This window comes from Pleurodeles waltl, chromosome 5 (assembly GCF_031143425.1).
Source record: "Pleurodeles waltl isolate 20211129_DDA chromosome 5, aPleWal1.hap1.20221129, whole genome shotgun sequence".
Classification (NCBI taxonomy): domain Eukaryota; kingdom Metazoa; phylum Chordata; class Amphibia; order Caudata; family Salamandridae; genus Pleurodeles; species Pleurodeles waltl.
This window is the reverse complement of record NC_090444.1, coordinates 1335195885-1335216084: the sequence shown is the minus strand read 5'-3', so window position 1 is coordinate 1335216084 and position 20200 is coordinate 1335195885.

Below are 20200 nucleotides of genomic sequence, written 5' to 3'. Positions count from 1 at the left end.
TAACATCTTAGCACAAGGCTAGTAACTATACCACAAACATGTCTAATTTACCAATCCAACTCCAACTAACAACTGCCATGGTAGATTCAAAACCCTGTTTCAAGTTTTAACAACAATTTTCCTCTCTTACCTTTGCAGCAGAACAGAGTTACGGCATACAGTCATGGGTCCCCATTTGCTAACCCTAATACAGAAGAAGAGCGTGCCTACAATGAGGGACACCATCAAACACACAATGTGGTGGAAATTACATTTGGCATTGTCAAATCGAGATTCAGGTGGCTGGACCTGACAGGAGGCAGCCTCCTTCATGCCCCATCTATTGTGTGCAAAATTATTCTCACATGTGCCATTCTGCACAACATTTTTGTGCGAATGAACATGCCATTATATGACCAGGTTGCTGTCCTGCCTGAGGAGGAGGAGGATGGTGCTGACGATCTGGAGGGGGAACAGCTCAACACAGCTGCTGGGGTACAACAGAGACAACATATTGTTGAAAACCTTTATACATAAAACCCACAGAAATCACTATGTAATTATTGTAATAAACATTTATTTTTTTCATCACTTCTGCCCTGGTCTACTCATTCTCCACTACATATACCATAGGAATGTGACTCTAACCTCGAGGAGCATGTAACAAACACTAAAGTGACAAGTATTGTAGCAATATCATATGTGATGTAAAAGATTATACTGCCTCCACCTCACATATCACTTACAGCCTATTTACTAGTATGTGACAACCGAAGGACTCAATCAATGGACCACTACATATTTTGTACATTCACGTGGCCAACTTGCAGTTTCATAGCCCATCACCCCAACTACACCATGGCCTAATAGGATGTATGCAAGGGGTCCACACATAAGGTTGGGGATGTCAAAAAATGTATCTTAAGTAATGTTGGAACTGAACATTGTCACAACTCAGTGTGATAGGTACAATGGCTGCATGGAACATGTGTGACAAGGGGGGACTTCATAGGTAACTATGGTCATCATGATTTGTCCAGGGATAGTAACCAATGGTAGAAGTAGAGCCTGCACAGTCTATCCATGGGATAATGTCCTTCCACTGCTATGGGGCACAACCTTGACACTGTAAACTTTACCTCACTTATTGCACACACACGTCTGTGAAATGCACATTGGTTTGGATGAGAAATAATGCGCCTAGGGCTGCAGATTCCCATACAAATACAACAGCTATTGGCAAGAGCAATGTGTTCATTTGACAATGTGTGATCAAAGTATAGTCTTGGTGAATGTAGGCAGAGTGTGTTACACTCACTAGGTACTAAAGATGTACACTTGTCAGACAAATCTGCTGTTTTCACACGTCTCCAGTAAATACATATTTAAATATGAACACAGATGTGTGGTGGTATCTCCTAGGTAACAACAGTTAGCCCATTATCAACAATGCCTGACTTGTGCTTGCAGCTTTAAGTAGTATGCTCTGTATGACAACATCACACATCACACAGCAAAACACAACACTCAGTCTCACTGACATTACAGGACAATTGCATGATGCTAACTGCAATAATGTAACCCATATATGTTTTGGACTCCAACATCACAATCTGGTGTGGATGCATTACTGTATGTTGCATAGTCCAATACTATCAGATACCCAACTTCACATTGAGTCGGAGTACACCTAGCATTGTAGGTAGTTTTTTACAAAAGTAAATACAGCACTGAGATGATTTCTAACCTCTACATCATTCAGTCATGGAAAGAGTTTGCTAGGTTGTGGGATGCTGGTAGAATTGCATAACCATGTTCCACGGAGGATGTGGATGGACAGCTCAGAGATACCCACTGATTGTTCTAAATAGAACACACCATGTCACCTGGAGTCTACACAAGTGCTGTGCCATAAGTTATGATATGTGTGCAGGGCACTCTCTACATCTCACTAATACCACCAATGGTACAGGAACTAACAAGTTACCAGTTGTAGGAGGAGGCTAGCTCCCAACATTTCCCAAGTCATATGTTGGATTCTGTCCCTATATCACCACACAATTTTGTTGTAGAAGATGCGTACAAAGCGGTAGCTGGCAAATAGATTAATGAAGGACACAATACATATCTTAACAGTAATGCCTGAAAAAGAGGATAACAAACAGACATATTCCAAAACAGACAGTGCAACACATCAATGCCTGCAGGTTTATCCTTCACATATATATACTGAGGCTTGCCAGGTACGTACATGACCCAGACATCTTTGGCACTAGCATAACATGGTATTTGGCCTAAATCTGGCACCATGACAGGAGCCTGTCACATACAAAACCATCTGTACCATGCCATTAATTGATCGTTAAAATCACTACAGTTATACAACCCCTAAACATGCTGCACATAGAAACAGATAATGAGTTTGATAAATGAGACATGTCCTACATGTGCAAGCAGCTGAGCTCTGTACCTGAGAGGGGAAGGCCTGCCATCAAGTGCTGCCTAGCAAAGCATTACATCCTGGTCTGTATGACCACATTTGTGCATGTGTATATCTACTGGGGAGTTTGCATATGCTACTGAGTTCAAATCATTAATGGCCAAGATCTCAGCTCTATTAAGCCACATACCACTGTCCTGACTACATCAACATATGACATTGCCAGCTACCTGATGTATCCGCACAGGGGGAAGAACAAAGTTGTGCACCGTAAACCTGCTGTTTTCCATTCAAACATGTATTTCTGTTGCCATACATACTCACACAGTGATGGTGAAGAGTAGGCCTGCAATCTATGCCACACTGCAACAATGGTTCACCGGGGTACAGCAGAGTATGTGACAGTAATGACAAACATGAACTAGACAAATCTGAGTGTCCATTTGGAGGCTGGCACACATATACAACATATCTCAGCACACATGTACCACCATAACGGCCCTGGCATAGTAACGTGTCAGGATTCAGTACAAAAAACAACCTAGCACCACAATGATGGCATAGATCGCACAAAACCTATGACATTTACAAATTATCTTCACATGTATTCTGACATACAGAAATATAGGTGCCAGGTATGTGACTACATATGCAATAGTTAAACGCCGACTTCTGTTCATGCTGGAAGATTGTAATGTGACCTTGAACATCCCCTTAAGGCACCAATCTAGTAATGCATTACTAAAATGCACTCACACTTGTTTCTACACACACATGGCATATAACATATTTAACTAACACAGGTGTACATAACATCACCAGCAACTGAGATGCATGGGCAACCACATGGCACACGTGTACCTGAGCAATAAGACGGAACATCCAACTACAAACCACAGAGTCAACACACAATTTCACGTAACTTCAGGGGAAATGTGATGCCAAAGGAGTCCAAGTACACTGCATACTCTGAGCCCAAATTGTAATGGGTGACACATGCCTGAGCATGTGTTGGAGTCAGGCCATCTTAAATCATCAGTTATAGGTATGTCTAAACACTATTGTCACAGAGATAACTATGCAGTCCACCTACACATTCAGATTCATACACATATGTTCACACAGAGCACACGTGCCAAACTATATGTGGACACATTGTAGGTACACATGCACATATGCATAAAGTAAGAGTGATTGCATGCAGCCGACTCCGAAACACACTTGGTAGAACTGACCAATCTCACCCTTACCACATTGTTGCATGGACTTCTGCATGTAGCCATATACCACATTGCAGCACAGCTCATGCAATATCTTTAGAGAATCAGGTTGCACTCAAGAACAATGCAAAAAATATGCAAACAAGAAATGAGGCAAAAAATGTGACGCAAAGGCATCAAAAACATCCACCTACGTGAAGAAAATGACACATTGGCCCTTAGTGGGAATTCAACGTTAACACTCCTCTTAATGCACCCTTGTGAGAAATCGACGCCTAACCATCATGCATCGCTATTTTTCATGCATACGCATAAACCATACATGTCCTATCACCAAAATGACGCCTACCCCCAGAAAATCAATTAGACTTCCACAGGCTTTTTGACACCTGGACCTGATGAAAGCGCCACATTACCATCATGCGTCAATAATAACGACGCACGGGCATCATGCATCTATAAAAATGACGCAAAAGCCCAATGTGTCAAATAAAAAGACGCATGACTGAAAAATGTGACGCACATGCCTAGGAAGTGATGTAACAGGAAATTCTGTCCACAAGCATGGTACAGTGAGTGTAGTTTCACTTTCTCTTTACAGTCTGTTCCCCTGTGACTGTCTGTGGTTGTGTTTCTGAGATGGTGGTCAATTGCTGGAGTGTTTTGTCAGTTTTGTAGTGTTCATTGTGCTTTGTCAAATAACTTGTATTTTGTGTGGTGATTGTACAGTTTTGTCATTGTATTGTGGGGTGTCTGTCTGGGGTAGTTAAGTAGTTGAGGTAATTGGGTTTAGTTAGTCGTTTTAAGTTTCCTTCCTTTTTTTATTTTATTTTTGGTGAACTCCATTTACCAGTGGCAAGGCCCGCAAAGGGAGGATGAGCAGGATGTCTGTGAATGAGCTGGGGGGGGGTTTGTATGGATCATGGCCCAATACCTCCTAATAATGCTGCAAATTGGTGGCCGGGTGATTCTCGGATACAGGACATTGGCAAGGCAGCTGCGGTGGGGCAAGGTGCTCCACCACCTGAGGAATATATACAACACCAGACAGAATGGCCACCAGATCAAGCATCGCTGGGCAGATCTGGTGGCAAGGGAGCAGGATCTGCTGGATCATTTTGGGACAGAGATTGGCAGAACTGTTGGTAAGTCTCCCAACATCATACAATTGACTGTTTATTGCTTTTGATTGACAGTAGCAGATAAGTTGGAGTGCTTCATGCAATGCTTGTGAAAAAGTTGTATGCAATTGATATGAAGTGTCTCTCCGCCAGTTCAGATCTGGAGTTCACATGTCCAAGAATGAAGCCAGTGCATGTCAGATGTTTGATGAATCCTGCACAACCATCATGAAGGCATACATATTAGAGCCCATAGCGCCACCTTTGCACTGGCATTGTGTTATGTATTAAATGCTAAGGCAGCGCTACCCTACAATTTTTCCCAGCATTGTGTTAACAAAGTGGTGAAATGCATGCATAGCGCAACTTTGTCAACATTTCACACACATTAGCACTGCCCCCGGCATGATGTTGGAAGGAGTGTTTTCCCACCCTAAGGGGGCAATTAAAATGGCGCAATTTAATCACTGAGATAACTTGGTCACATTAGTCACAACACTTTTAACGCATGATTTTTGCAGACATTTAAAAGAGCCTCACTTCATTAACAAAGTGCCTCTGGGTGCCTTGCAGGGCTAGCGTAAATACTTTTGATGCAAGTCCTGCAAAGCGCCAGAGTAGTGTCAGATATTTGTACAACAACTCCCCCTAACACCAGGGTGTGCCATTTTGCAAAGACGGCCCACACAGGATGGTTTTAGGAGTGTGCTAAGGGGCCCACTTAATGTGGAGCAGCACTAGGTGCTGCACCACTTCGCAGAAATATGCCCCAATGTGTTATGATGCATGCATAGTGTACCTTTGTATTGAGGAGCTACTAATGACGCCTGTGCCGTGCAACAGGCATGAAAGAGTGTTCCAATTCAGAATATGGAGCACAAAGTGAATTTCTCAGAGTGAATTAATTAAACCATAAGTATACTTTCCATCAACTCGGTACGTCAGCTGAGAGAAGGTATGATCTGTGGGCATATATATATCTGAGAAGGAACCCTATGTACTCAGCTGAAGTTGCAGTGATCTGTTGGAACTCCTGCAGAGTGCATCTATTAGCCTTCACATGAATTGATGTTGTAGGAAGATACCAGTATCATGATGCGACTTATATCTGACTACGCTCAGACATGGCTGTGAGTAAGGGGTGCACTGAGGCCCACATGGACAGTATAGCTGCAATTGGTCATGCAAGGGAGCTTGAACATGAATTGGGAAGAGACTACTGGCAGTTCCATGTTTCAGTTCATTGTCTATCACAGACAGCCTATACTACCCCATATAACCACATATATTTGCAGAGTCTGTTCCACTGTCCTACAGCTCCTCACTGCCAGTATGGGGGTGCACTGCATCAGCTCCATCTCTGCCACATCACTCACTAACCTGCAACACAGATGCATCCTCTGACCAAAGAGCAAGTGTGTCTGTGTTGAGCACTATTTCTATGCCCATGTACTTATCCTTCACTGGATTAACCATGGTATTCAATGGCAACAATGGCAAGCCACCCACTATTTGCAATACATCCATGTTTCAATTTAGTCAATGTGCAGGTAGGTAAACCAACTTCACATGAGTCCACTGCCATAGCAATTTATAAAGTGTGTCTGCATTGTGATGGCACACATTTAACTTTGTTCATTGTAGGGTTTATAATGACAATCCTGAACACTTTGCAATACCCACACATTCCCAGGATAGTAGTTTGTCTGTGAGCTATGATAATGATATAGATGTATACTACATCTGTTGCAGGAAGAAATGCTATGGGTGTGACAATGGTCCTGCCACTGCAACAACCATAGCATGCCCCTCAGACGGAATATACATGATCAAACAGTCCCATATGGTAATGAAGGTGTCGTGCTAACAGACAGCTGCATGACAATGCCATGTATAAATGGTGCAGAGTGAAGCACCACTGATTGTTTTTAGATGCAAGGCTCTACCTCATCTGAGTGTATTTGTGATTGGGTGATCGTAGTGGTTTGTCTGTTGTTCTGATCTTCCACTAGGATGACTAGCTCACTCCGCTTAACAAACTTACACTGAACTTTGTTGCTCATGTGCAGAAACTTTGCATTTACACTAAGCAATGTTTACCATTCATGTCTTACAGGTGGACCAGCCCCCTACAACAATTGGAGAGGAGGCGCGGTTTGAAGACTCCGATGCATCCAGTAAGTGTAAAAATGTGTGTCCTGTTAAGTAATCCAGGGTTTGGTGTCAGCCGGTCAGAAGTGTGGAATGCAATGCCAGATATTTTTGCCTGCCCAATGAACAGATATCATAGTACACTGGATTGTGACATAATGGGACATTTTTAAGAGCCCCAAGTACCCATATTTAACCAAAATGCGCTCCGTCATTTTAACAATGCAGGGATGCACCATACTAAATAGTATACAGTGCACCCCTGTGTTGTCCCCTGCGTTGGTGCTCCAACGCAGCCACACTTGCGCCATGGTGCAAGGATGGCTGCGTTAAGAGGGGGGATAGTTGTTGTGCAGGAGGGTCACCCTTGCACAAAAACAATCTCCAAATGCAATTCACTCTTTCTCTGTGTGTTGCAGAGTGCAGCAGACACAGAAAGAGGAAAAACAAGGGGGAATAATAACATTTCTCCTCATTACACCCTGCTAAAGCCACACCTGTTAGTAACATTTGCAAGGACTCAGGTTTAAGAAAACTCTAATATCAGGGGCGGCATAAGAAATGCAATGGGTGTTGCTTTGGCATGCCCACAGCAACACCCATTGCATTTAGACGCTGTCCCACATTTTCAAATTTTCTTAAACCAGAGGCAGTGCCAAATTCTAAACACACCCCAAGGAAGGGCCTTAGCAATGTGCCATAAGAATAAATACTCTTATGTATCTTCCATTTTGGATCCTTCAATGGGTGATGCATTAGGCAGCACATATTTAAATTGTAAAAACTCTTTGAAGATTACTTTATTGTGTTGGAAGGTGTCCTTCCTGCACAAAAGCAATCTCCCCCTCAACGCAGCTATCCTTGCACCATGGGGAAAAGGTCTCTGGATTGAAGTATGTAAGCAAAATGTGTTCAGGCATAGGTGACAACACAGGGATGCGCCATTTTAGATTTAATGCAGCGCATCCCTGTGTTGTTAAAGAGGCAGAGGACTGGGCTGACAATTTTTCCCCAGCATGGTGCTCCGTCTTTTTCACTTCATGTATGTTCCACTTTTGTAGAATGTGACTGGCTTGCATGCAGGTCAAAGCCCAACGTGTGCTGACATGGAACTGTATGTAAAAGGAATAGTAATGACAGACCACATATTCATGGGTGTCTATACCTGGACACATGAATGTAGATGTATTTAACCTTTGAATACCAGCTTTCTAGTTAGCAGCCCCCCTATCAAATGGCCCACTCCTTGACTTTATGAAGAGTGCTCAGGCCTTGTTGCGTAACCAGCACTGTTGAGATGATGGATAGCATAGCCATCCCCCCTTGGGATCAGGGAGAGAGGCATACCAAACTTTTAGAAAGGCGTGATACTCACAGTGTAGGTGACAGTTATGTTGATCAGGATTGCATTTGTTCCTATCAGCTCTGTCCCCTTTTGGTTAAAAATGGTTTCCCGTCCTTCCAATGACATCTACAAGATACTGGTGATGTATAGTTGAAAATAGACACAGATGAGGAGGAATTTTGTCTTTTCTGGAATGTCTGTTGGAGTATATATGTAATTAGCTGCAGCAGTGTAAATTAGTAATCTGTACAGACTCCACCCAGTGCTGATACTGATGGTTGCTTGTCCTCATTTTACAGCTGCTGACATGACAAGTGAGGAGAGGCACCAGTTTTACAAGAGGGCAGTACATTACCGCCACCTCCTGGAAGTGGAGTCTGGACACCACTGCATGGCTCGCCGCTTCCGGTCAGAGAAAGTTTCTGGGAATGGTGGGCATTCTCACATGGGGCCACCACACAGCTTCCAAAGGATAAGCAAGGAGCTTGCTCCTCAGCAGTACAGGTGTGCACAGCTGGCCCTACCCCAACCACATCGGCTGCACCAGTCGCCACACAGCCACAACTGGTTACACCATGTGCCGCCGGATCATCACAGTTGCTAAAGGACCTGCGTAGGGACGTGAACCTCATACTCACACGTTTGGACAAGTTGGAGGGGGAATCAGCAGCCAACCACAAATTGTTGAAGTTTATTAAGAAAAAAATTAAGAAGGCCAAATTTTGAAATTGAACTGTCACTTGACTTCCTCCCTGTTCATTCCCCTCCATTTTGAAGTTGAGATATATTCTAGTGTGATAGTTAGTGTTAAGTTAGTGTAGGTTAATAGATTAGTTAAGATAAGTGTAGCTGGGGGGTGGGTTTTTTCTTCTTATGTTTTTATCGGTTGGCGGTTGCGTCATGTTGGGGTAAATGTGCGTTTTTAAAATTTAAATAAAATATATATATATATATATATATATATATATATATATATATATATATATATATATATTTATATATTTGTTTAGGATTAGTTAGTACATGTGTAGTTTTAGAAATCGTTGTCCTACTTCTGTCTTGTTTCTTAAGAGGGGTGGGGACCAATATTTAGTGTGTGGTGTTTAATGTGTAAGTTAGATTTAGAATAGGTTTGATAGCTTTAGTTGTTGGATAAGTATAGTTAGTATAGGTTAGTTTAGGATAGGGTTGGTTTTAGCTGTTTTTAGGTTTCTTGCATTTAAAATAAATATTTTTGTATTCTTCCATACAAATTGTGTAATTTGCTTGAGACTCAGGGTCTTCCCATGAGTGAACTGGGCACATTGGGGGTGGGCCTAGGGAATCCATCCTGCCTTCAAATCCCTCTTTTAACATGTGCTACACCTACTGAAAAGAGAGCTGTCACATTGACTGCAACATCACATCTACTAGTCCATGCATCTGTTATGCAGCATAGCCAGCAATCATTATGTCTATGTACGGTTTCTCTTGGACAGGTAAGTCTGGTACTTCAGCTGTCATTGTAGGCGTCCTGTTTTTACAATGTTGGGAACTGTGACAGATCTGACATCAGCCCAAATGGAACTCTATCTTGCAACATAGACCGTGCCCATCACTGATAAGGCTAGCTACCTCTGTACCACACCAATGAGTTATTCTGGTAGGCAGTCAGTCAGTCAGACATAAATTCTTTTATTTGGCTTAAACCTTAAAAGTATAAAAACAATAAAATGTGCAAAGTTCATCATAAAAATCCTACACATAAACCGTTGATTATACAAAATTAATTAAGAGGGAAATTCCCTTGTTACATAATACATTCACATGCATAATTCATAATTCATTCTAATTCTTGTTATCAGACTATACTTGCCTGATTCATTAAATTGTTTCAGCCTTCAGCCAATTTAATTTCCAAATGATTCTTTAAAATACTACATGCTAACCAAATTATCCCACATACAATTCTTATGGGACTCCGATCCTTACAGTGACATAAAGTGCAATTTCCGATTTAAAGTGCTCTACATTTTGCCTCCAGCCTCTTTAATATATGGCAAATTTTCCATATTACCATGGCCCACTGCATTTTTTTTTTTTAACAATCTTTTTGTGCCATTTTGAACTCTTTGTTCGCCTTTACTCCCTACATTATACACAGCACAATAAGTTCAGTTAAAACCCCTCGTAATCCTATTAGAAATTGGCCTAGCGCACAACTTACATTTAAAAATCTCATGTCTATTAGTAGCCTAAGCGCTTGATCCCAATTAATAATATTATATTGCTTAAAAACTGGTTTTAAAAACTTCTTATGCACCTCTAAAAAACAATAACAGTCCAAAAGTAGGTGTTGCATGCTGAATTTCTGTTGAAAGCCACATGTACATAGGCCCTGGCTATCCCTGAGCAATGATTTTGCTTTAGGGTCCATATAGCCTGGATTCAGTCCAATTCGAAATTTTAACACTGAGTCCCTTAATCTTGAGTTAGGTAGAGCCTCTATATAGGGAAACTTTTCCAGGTTCCTCCATCCCCCTACCATAGCCGGAGTTGAGATTTTACACTCTAGATACTTCAGATCTATTTCTCTTGCCCTTTCCTTCACTATTGTTCGTAAATTTTGTTTCAGGATCTGTGCACCGCACCACTGATTACCGGGTAAGCCCAAGAGAACACAGATCTTCTCTAACTGTCCTCTCACTTGTAGCGCCCAATACAATTCGCTTGGTGTTATTTCTTTTTTACACAAGCTCGCGATCTTACAGATTCCCTCGTCTCTAACGCTTAACCAAAACCTCAATGCTGCTTGCAGTCCATGGTAAGTCCAAGCTGTCATTTGACATTCTACTCTTATAGCTTGTAACATACTCGACGGAGGTAACAATAGCATACGCTTTACACAAAAACATTCTTCTATCTCCCAATTTAATTTCCCAGAGAGTGTTAGGACTTCCACCCCATATTGAAACTGGGGACGCACCATGGCATTGAAAGCAGAGATAACCGGCTGGAGGGATGGACCCCCATATTTGCTACTAAATTGTTTCAATCCCCAGACTGATGATGAAGCTTTATTTTTTAGGGCTTCCATATGGTATTTCCATCTCAAGTCTGAGTCAAACCACATGACTAAATACTTATATTTTTTTACCTTCTCTAGTTTTTCACCTCCTAGCCGGTAAGCAAAATCACTCTTCACTTTCCCTATGGACATAATTTTAGTTTTTTCTAAATTTACTACCATTTTTTTCCTTTGGCAAAAAGAGTGGAACACCTCTAATTTCCTTTGTAAACCTAATTCCGTCATATCCATTATCACCAAGTCATCAGCATATAATAGGCAAGAAACATGTACAACATCCATTTTTGGGCATAGGCCTTTAACTTCCTGCAGCAACCCGGGCAGGTCTGACAGAAATAATGTAAATAATATTGGTGCCAACACACAACCTTGGCGCAACCCGTTCTTTATAGGGATCTTTTTTGACAATGAGCCACTCGTGTCTAAAATTTCTTGGGCCCAATTTTGTGAGTGCAGACCCTGAAGGAGATACAATAAATTCAAATCAATCCCTAACTGTCTTAACATGTCCCATAACAATTTCCTATCTACCAAATCAAACGCGGCATGAAAATCCACAAAACAACAGAACAGATTTCCACGCATTTCCGTTGATTTTGTTTGCTAAAGACCACAAACTAAAGCAGTGGTCAATAGTCAAATCCCCATCCTTAAATCCACCTTGTTCTACAGGTATCAAATCCTTTTCCTCTGCCCATTCTTTAATTAACCCCAGCAATATCTTTGTGAATACCTTTTCACCTACGTCTAATAAGCTTATCAGCCGATAGTTTTTTGGTTGTAATGGGTCCTGCTTTTTATAAATCGATCTTATCATGGCACCCTTCCAATTCTCTGGGAAATGGCAATAATCAAGAATTTTACAAAACGTATCATTGAAAAATGTAGTCCACCAATCAATGTTTATTTCTTTATTATTAAAGCTGGGAGATTGTCTAGGACAGCCGCCTTGGTTAGTTTAAGTGCTACTATGGTATCTTTTATTTTTTGTGGGGCAAAAGCTAGTCTCATATTCTCCCCCATCTTCCTGATGACACCATATCCTTCCTCTATATCGATGCCATCATATACAGTAGACAAATATTTATACTAATCCTCTTCTCCAACCAAGCACCGCATGGTTTCTGTTACTTTCCCCTCCCTTACCAACTGCCAGAAGCCCCTAATATTCTGTGTTCTTATCACTTTGATCATTGTGTCCCAATTTTTACAGATATATTCCTGTTTCTTCTGTCTTATGATTGTTTTATAACTCTGGTTTGCCTGACAGAGCTGCACTTCTGTGTTGATGGTGGGTCTTTCCCTAAATTCCCTTTCTAATATTTGCATATTTTGCTTTTTGCACCTACATTCCCAATTAAACCATACTTTATTATTATTTATCTTATGTGGTTCACCCTTCGTCTTTCCCACTTGCGTTTTTTTTTATTTTGATTTTTAGGCTGTCAACCATTAACGCAATGCCCCTATTATAACCTTTAAACATATCTCTTGAGTCTTCCTTCACTGTAAGATTTGGATAATTGACTATCAATTCATTATGTGCTTCAAGACTACTTTCTGTGAGGCGGGTCGTTATTCTACGAGGGTACTCAACTAACGCTATTAATGCCTTTTCTCTCTGATTTTTATCAGTTGACCGAATTGTTAATCGAAGTGGCCAGTGATCGCTACCCTCTATATGCTCTATTTCAAAGTCCAGCACTTCTCCAAAAGAACAAGCATTTACAAAAGCATAATCAATGGGGCAAATCTGGTTGCCTATTTGAAAGGTCTGTTTTGCCGGGCGATCCTTGTTCAAACGTCCATTTAGACAGAACATACCTAGAGATCCTAAGGTTCTTACTAAGGACATGTCACGTGCGGAACATTCTACATATGGGAAGATGCTATTTGGAATTTGAGCAACAACTATTAGCTCCATATACAATTTATCAATACTATTGGGATCAAGTTTGTGGTTAAAATCTCCTAACATTAAGGTCAAGTATCCTAATTTACCAATACTTAATAATTCCAGATCTTCCTCAAATAGGCCCCACTGAATGTCATAATCATACAAATTCCCCGTTTGTATATATACATTGATTATTATGAACCGTTTGGTACCTCCAATTGTAATATAGAGATCCACCTGGCCTGCCAACAGCCAACGACATTTAGTTTTTATTTCTGTAAACTTATTTTCTATTCTTGTTGAAGCTAAGGTTATTAGGCCCTCTGATGGGGGACCTACCCCTTGCTGTGTTGCTCCCCTGAAGAGTCTCATAAAACCATCTACTTGATCCAGTTCGTTGCACAACCAAGTTTCCTAGAAGCACATTATATCGTACTTTTCAAACTCTCCTTTAAATAAGCCTTGTTTTAAATGTTTTTTGTAACCTCCTAAATTCCAGGAAAAAATCAAATGGCTGTGCGTCTGGCTTAACTCCTAGTCCACGGTACTCAATTCGCCCCTCCTATAATTATCACAAGGGTTTATGAGGGGCTCAAAACGATTCCGCCATTGTGGGTCAATTTTTTCAGTAACTACAGTTACACTTAGACTGCCATTATTTCCATCCATGCACCTTCTTTGATTGTTATTATTTTGGGAATTACACTGCACCTGATTTGGCAACAAACCTGCATGCCACAGAAGGACCCTCCCATCTTGGGACTCACACCCTAACTCACTGTGCTGTACTAATCTTATACCCTCTTTCCCTAACTCAGCCTCAGCTTGCAGTACCAGACGTCTAATGCATTCAGAGTAAAAGAGTGCTTTAGTCACCTCTTCCCCCTCCGAGCTTAGTATGAATCCTATTTGCTTGATATCTTCTGACTCAATTTCATATAGACTTGGACACCGGGCCATAGAAGTCGGGTATGATTCAAAGGTTTTAACTTTCTACGCCTTTTCCTCCCAATCTCTCTTCCCAAGGGTTCCAGATAGATCCACCTACCTTTACTTCCACTAGGGCTCTCCCACTCTCTCTTTTCTTCTGATCCTTTGGGTTCCTTTATTTCCATCTGCACTGCCCTTCTATGAGTAACTTCCTTTCTTTTTCCTCGCTGGCTAACTTCTCTATATGGTACACTAGGTACGCTAGATACTTTTTGTGATGTGGCCCCTTGCTCTAGGGCTACTACTTCCCACCCTTGGCCTTGGTCTGCCCTTGTGGTATTGGCCTGGGTTACCTGGGCTATCTTTCCCTCTCTCCCTACTGCTGTTTTCCTCCCAGCAATTCCTTGCTTACTTTTCTTCCTACATTGAGATTTATGATGACAACTGTTGAACCCATAACCCTTTCTCCCCTTCTATAATTCCTTTTTATCACCAGCATTGGTTGTTTGGATACATATATTGACAGTTGGTCTAGTGTCTGTATTTTGTCTGTTTCCTCTTCTTCATTACTATATTCCCGAGTATCATGGGTATCTGTTTCTTGATCTCTTTTTTCCAACACAGGACTTACTAATGTTGGCATACTGCTATTAATGCATTTTAACTCTGCTGTTATCTCTTGTAATTGATTTTTATGTACTTTCTTCAGACTAGTATTTGCAGTCAGTACTTCCAAGATTGCCTGCAAAGTCTTCTGCATTAGGAACATTACATCTAGTAATGACTCAGCTGGTACAGCAGTAGTATCAAAAGCAGATACAGATTGTTTGCCCAAAGAAGGTGACAACAACAGTATGTCCAACTTTTACCACCTTCGGCAGCACTCCCCCCCAAACCTCTCACACCCCCCATAGGAACCTCACCCCTTTCCAATGCCAGCGGTATCATCGCCTCAAAATGTATACTGTCCCTTTCATGGGCTGAGATACAGGGGGATTAGGATTGCCTGGGCTCCAACAAACCCTTGCATCCGCCACCCTCCTCTGACCTCCTCCCCAGTAACAAGTCCTCGGTTTGTAATGAGTCTGAGATCAAGAACTCATTCCTTCTAAATTGTTTGGTTTACTCTGAGTGGTTTCAAACATATTACTCGCCTCTGAAACCTGTGACTGTGATGTATGATGAGTTTTTTTTAAATATCGCCCCACAAAATCTCTAATTGATGCTCTGAGAGGGGTTCCTGAAGATCTTTTATAGTTATCCTTAACAACTCAATCTGCTCTATTGTCTCTCGAAGTTTCCTCCAGTCCATAAGACTGAAGTATTTTCTCCCCGCCTCCTCCTTCTTCTTGATTTTCAAACGATGACCCTAAAGGCAGGTATTCCTCTGTAGGCTCCTTTACCTTGGGGCGTGATTTTAATAACTTTTTTCCACCACCATGTGCTCTCGCCTTACTCCCCGGCATACTGTGTCTTATAGATACTATATTCACTATATGAACTATAGACAAAATATATGTCCAATATGTATCATATATGTATCAAGTGGTCTTGGGTAGTATATATCACTCCTTGGGAGAATACTCTCCACATAAAGACCACACAAAGACCACAAAAATGACACAGGGATAGCCTGCACCCTTATCTTGGTCTTGCCGGACTGATTGATACTTAGTTGAGTGTTTCAGGGGTTCTTGCCAGGATTTTGATTGAACCCTTTTTTCCTTCTTTTTTTCTCCTTTTTTCCTTTTCTTTTAACTGTTCTCTGAGGGAAAAAAAGGGACTACGTTCTACGCTGGTGGGGTTTGTGGTTAGTAGATTTAATAGATGCACCTTTCTGTTCTCTGCTGTTTAAGGGGGGGTGCTGGGGTAGATACAAGGGCACAGAGAGGGACAAAGAGCCCTTACTCACAAGTAAAAAGTAAAAACAAAGGCAAAGTCAAAGGTCACCTGCTCCACAGGGCCTCACGAAATCTCTAACAGCCAGGCCATGCTTAACCTTGCTGGATGACACCACTGCCACTACTTTGGCTGCATCAAGGTCAGCAACCCAGTAATCGGCAGTCAACAACTAAGGGTACTTCAAGACCTACCGTGGGGGCGCCGCAGGTGTAGCTTGATTCCAGCTCCAATTCCAGTTCTGGTCTGATGACTTTTCCGATGGCTTTCTCTGCCGACCCTGGCCCTGGTCCCTGGACTCTGGGCTCCTGCCGGGGCTGCCAGTCCACTGTCCTCTGTTGGGCCTCCGGAACCCTGGAGCACGCACACTCACCACGGGGGCAGAGACGCGTTTTCCTGCCAGCTCCTCTACAGCCGCAGGCCCGGCTTCCCACCACCACCACCTCCGTCGGAGCCCAGGCAGAGTTGGGCAAGGGATGGAGAATGGCTGCGCCTCTCCGCTGGCCAGAGCGAAAACCCAGCGGCCCCCACAAGTTACAGAGCCTCCCGGGGGGCTGGCTGGACGCCGATCGCCGATCACCGAGGAGCGAGCAAACACCGCTCAGGTACGCCAGGAACAAGGCTGACCGGCCGCACCTGCCGATAGTTGGTCTTGAGACCCCCCCCCCCCCCCCTGATGGGGTTTGCGGCTGGACTCCAGTAAATGTTGAGAAGTGTGAAGAACTCCATGGAGAGCCGCCGAACTCCGAAACTCTGCCACAGATTTGAATCTCTCCCGGCTTCCGTCGCTGCAGATGTGTCACCCTTATGGTGCCAGCAAAGGTCACTAATCTTATTCTGGTACTCGCAGCTGGCTACAATGCCTTTTACTTGCTTTTCTGCCTGACCTGCCATTCATCTTGACCAAATCTATATGTAGCCATCAGTTTATAAGAAGTCTATATCATACAGCATTGTCATGTTCTGATCCTTGTGTGTATCTTTGTTCCCCCACAATTCTGCACTCATGTATTGATCTTCTGTAGTCATTGACATGGATTCACATAATACTATCATTTAGCTGAGTAGATGAATCACAGAAAACGTAGACATGGAAAATGGGTACAAGATGTTTATTTACATGTGGAAGTGTCTAAGTGAAATATCAATAATGTCCAGGTCTGAAACCCCATTTTTGAATGACAGTTTTTTTTACACAATCAGAGTCCAGGGTTGAAGGACATATCATGAGACGTGCTTCAAGGTAGTGTTGATAAGTGTGGAGGAACAACAATTGCCAATTGGTAAATGAGAGACAATTACAGTCCATAGCAGACAGGTCAACAGCGGGTGGGTGAAGAGTACACATCTCCTACTGTGACAACACTGGCATGATCTTTAGCCCAGAACAAAGGAGAAAACTGCCCATGTGGCATAGACTGGTGCTACCGGGTACTTTTCTGAGTAAAATTAATTTGTTCCACATTTTTATCCTCTGATGTTTGTGGTGGCTCATGTGCTATTGGTAGTGGTGATGGAGAGGTAGAGGGGGCCACACACAATTCAGTGGTTAAGGATATTGATTCTCACTTCCTGACAGATGCCATTTGTGGTATCACATATGGCATCACTGCAGCAAGGAGGAACTGCTGATTTTTCAAAATGTCTGCAACATCCCAGTGGTAGGCAGCTGAATGGAGTCCAGCATGTTCTCTATCATGCTGCTGCCAGTTTGGGAGGGCAGTTGTTGTGGCCTCTGCCTCATGGCAGCAGCTATGTCCACCAGACACTGCTGGACTCCACGCAGTGGGGAGTGTGTGCCTCGGTTGGCAGCTGTGTGTTCATTAGCTGTCACGAGGCTAATGCACACTCCCTCTAGACTGGCTACCACGGTCTCCATCCCCACCTGCACCTGCTTGGCCATCTCCCACTGGACTCCTACCACTGTCCTCTGGAAGCTTGTCTCTGGGATGTCGAAGTCCTGAGCTGTGTTTGTACTGGCAGGTAGTATATTTTGAGTGTTATGTGGATCATCTGGAGTTGCTGCAACATTGATTGTCCTCCTTGCAACTGGAGTTGGTGTCTGGAGAGATACCAGGACATCCTGGAGAATCTGTTGGCTGATGTTTGTCAGCTGGTCATCCAGGTCATCTGAGAACTCCAGGACAGGCAGATCAGCAGGAGAGCCATCATTCTCTGCAATGAGATGCTGTAAAATCAATCTTTCTATGTTGTGGCAATTGACATGGCACGTCATTGAATTGCTATTGGAGGCTTAGTGACAAATTACAGCCCAAACATTGTTCTTGTTCATTAAGGGTCCAATTTTTCATCCTTTTGTCCCAGTTGAGTGTCATGTAAGCTCAGGTGGCGCAATAGGCTGAGTCATACTTACAAGGTGTGATGCATTCCCTTATGGTGGCTTGACACCACCTTGTTATTGTGGCTCCTTCCAATGCATCAATTTGCACGGTAGGGCCTTCAATGGCTGTTGCGGTGGTCAAGCCACACCAACACACATTGCATTTTGCCCCATCCCAATTTTGCATGTTTTCATACACCAGAGGCAGCACCAAAACCTCACACCACACCAGGAATGGCATCACCAAGGCGCAATGATGTAGTTTACTTTGATTGCTCGTCATGTTAATGTATTGTATGTGTGCTGCATTCCACAGCACATATGGACCTAGCAGATTGCCATTTCAGTTTCTGGTTATGCTGGAAGGTGCTCCTCCTCAATGCAGCCAACCTTGCACTATTGTGCAAGGGATGCAGTATTGTGGCAGTGCAGCTAAGTTACCACTGGCACAGGGGTGGACCCAGGGATGGCCAGCAGGGGTATCATTTATTGATGTGAACGGCATTTTGTACATGACAGTGCCTGATGCCACTAAATTATGGACACAGCTAGTTGACTTATTTTCAGCTTTGATTAGGGCCTCTAGCTAGTTTGATGGAGATATTGCAGTCAGTTGTACTAGTGCATACATGGACCGACCCTCATTACAAGGCTGGCAAACCTATGACCACCAGATTGCCATTGGCAATATGACCACCGCCCACATTTTGACCATGGGGAAAGCCCCATGGGCCAATGGGCTGGCAGGTTGCCAGCAGCTTACGGACTGCCAATGCCACCTGTCTTGTGACACCAGCCCAGCATTGCGATCAGTGTTACCTTCCAGATTTTGTTCCCGCTTTTCCACCAGACTGTGCATGACGGTCCAACCGCCGTGCACAGGTTGGTGGTAATGTGCTTTGTCGCTGGCTGCCCCTGCACTGCCCATGCACCTGGCATGGGCAGTGCAGGGGCCCCCATGGCAAGGCTCTTTGCGTTTTCCACTGCATGATTTGCAGTGACAATTGTAGCATGTGCTGTCACACGCAATCCACCCCAAGATTGGCACTGGCTCTATTTGATCCAGCAACAATGTTGTGGTAACTTCCCCACAGAGCTGACATGAGGAGACAGATTTCCACCTGACATCCCAATGTGAAACTCATACTGCCAACCATGGAGGGAAGACCACACTGGCAGTCTTACCGATGTCAGGCTGCCCATGCGCCATCCCCCGCCCGTCAGTGTGATAATGTGCACCATGATGTTCACATACATACACATATGTTGTGTTTGTGTGATTTTTTCCCCATTCCTATGTGGCTCACCTGGTTGTGTCACAGTTGTTGTAGGTTTAGCCTGTATGTGTTGTGCTCTACCGATTGCAATCTGTAGTGCAAATATTTCTCTAGTGGCAAAGTTCTGATCAGCGTCAATATGTGTGGCACAACCCTGCACCAGGTTAGTTACACAGGGTGGTGTCATGTTTACTGTGATACGGGACCACCCTGCAATTCCCACACCAGCTGTGCAGATTATTTCTCCCTGCACCCAGACAGGCATTGTTGCAGCATGATGGAGAAGTGGCTGCCTTGTGGGGATGTCTTGTTTATGTGCTGGGTCGTGTTCCTTCATGCGCATGTATAAGTAATGTTAGCTTAGGTGGTATTTTAATGTATGCCGTAAGATGCAGCACTTGTGTTTCAGCAGTGGGAGATGTCAGTAATGGAGTGTTTCTGCAAGAGACACCACCATGATGTAACCCCAGAAATGGTATTGACTTTCTTCCTAGTCTCTGATGTCTCAGTTATGTGGGTAAGGTAGGTTTGAC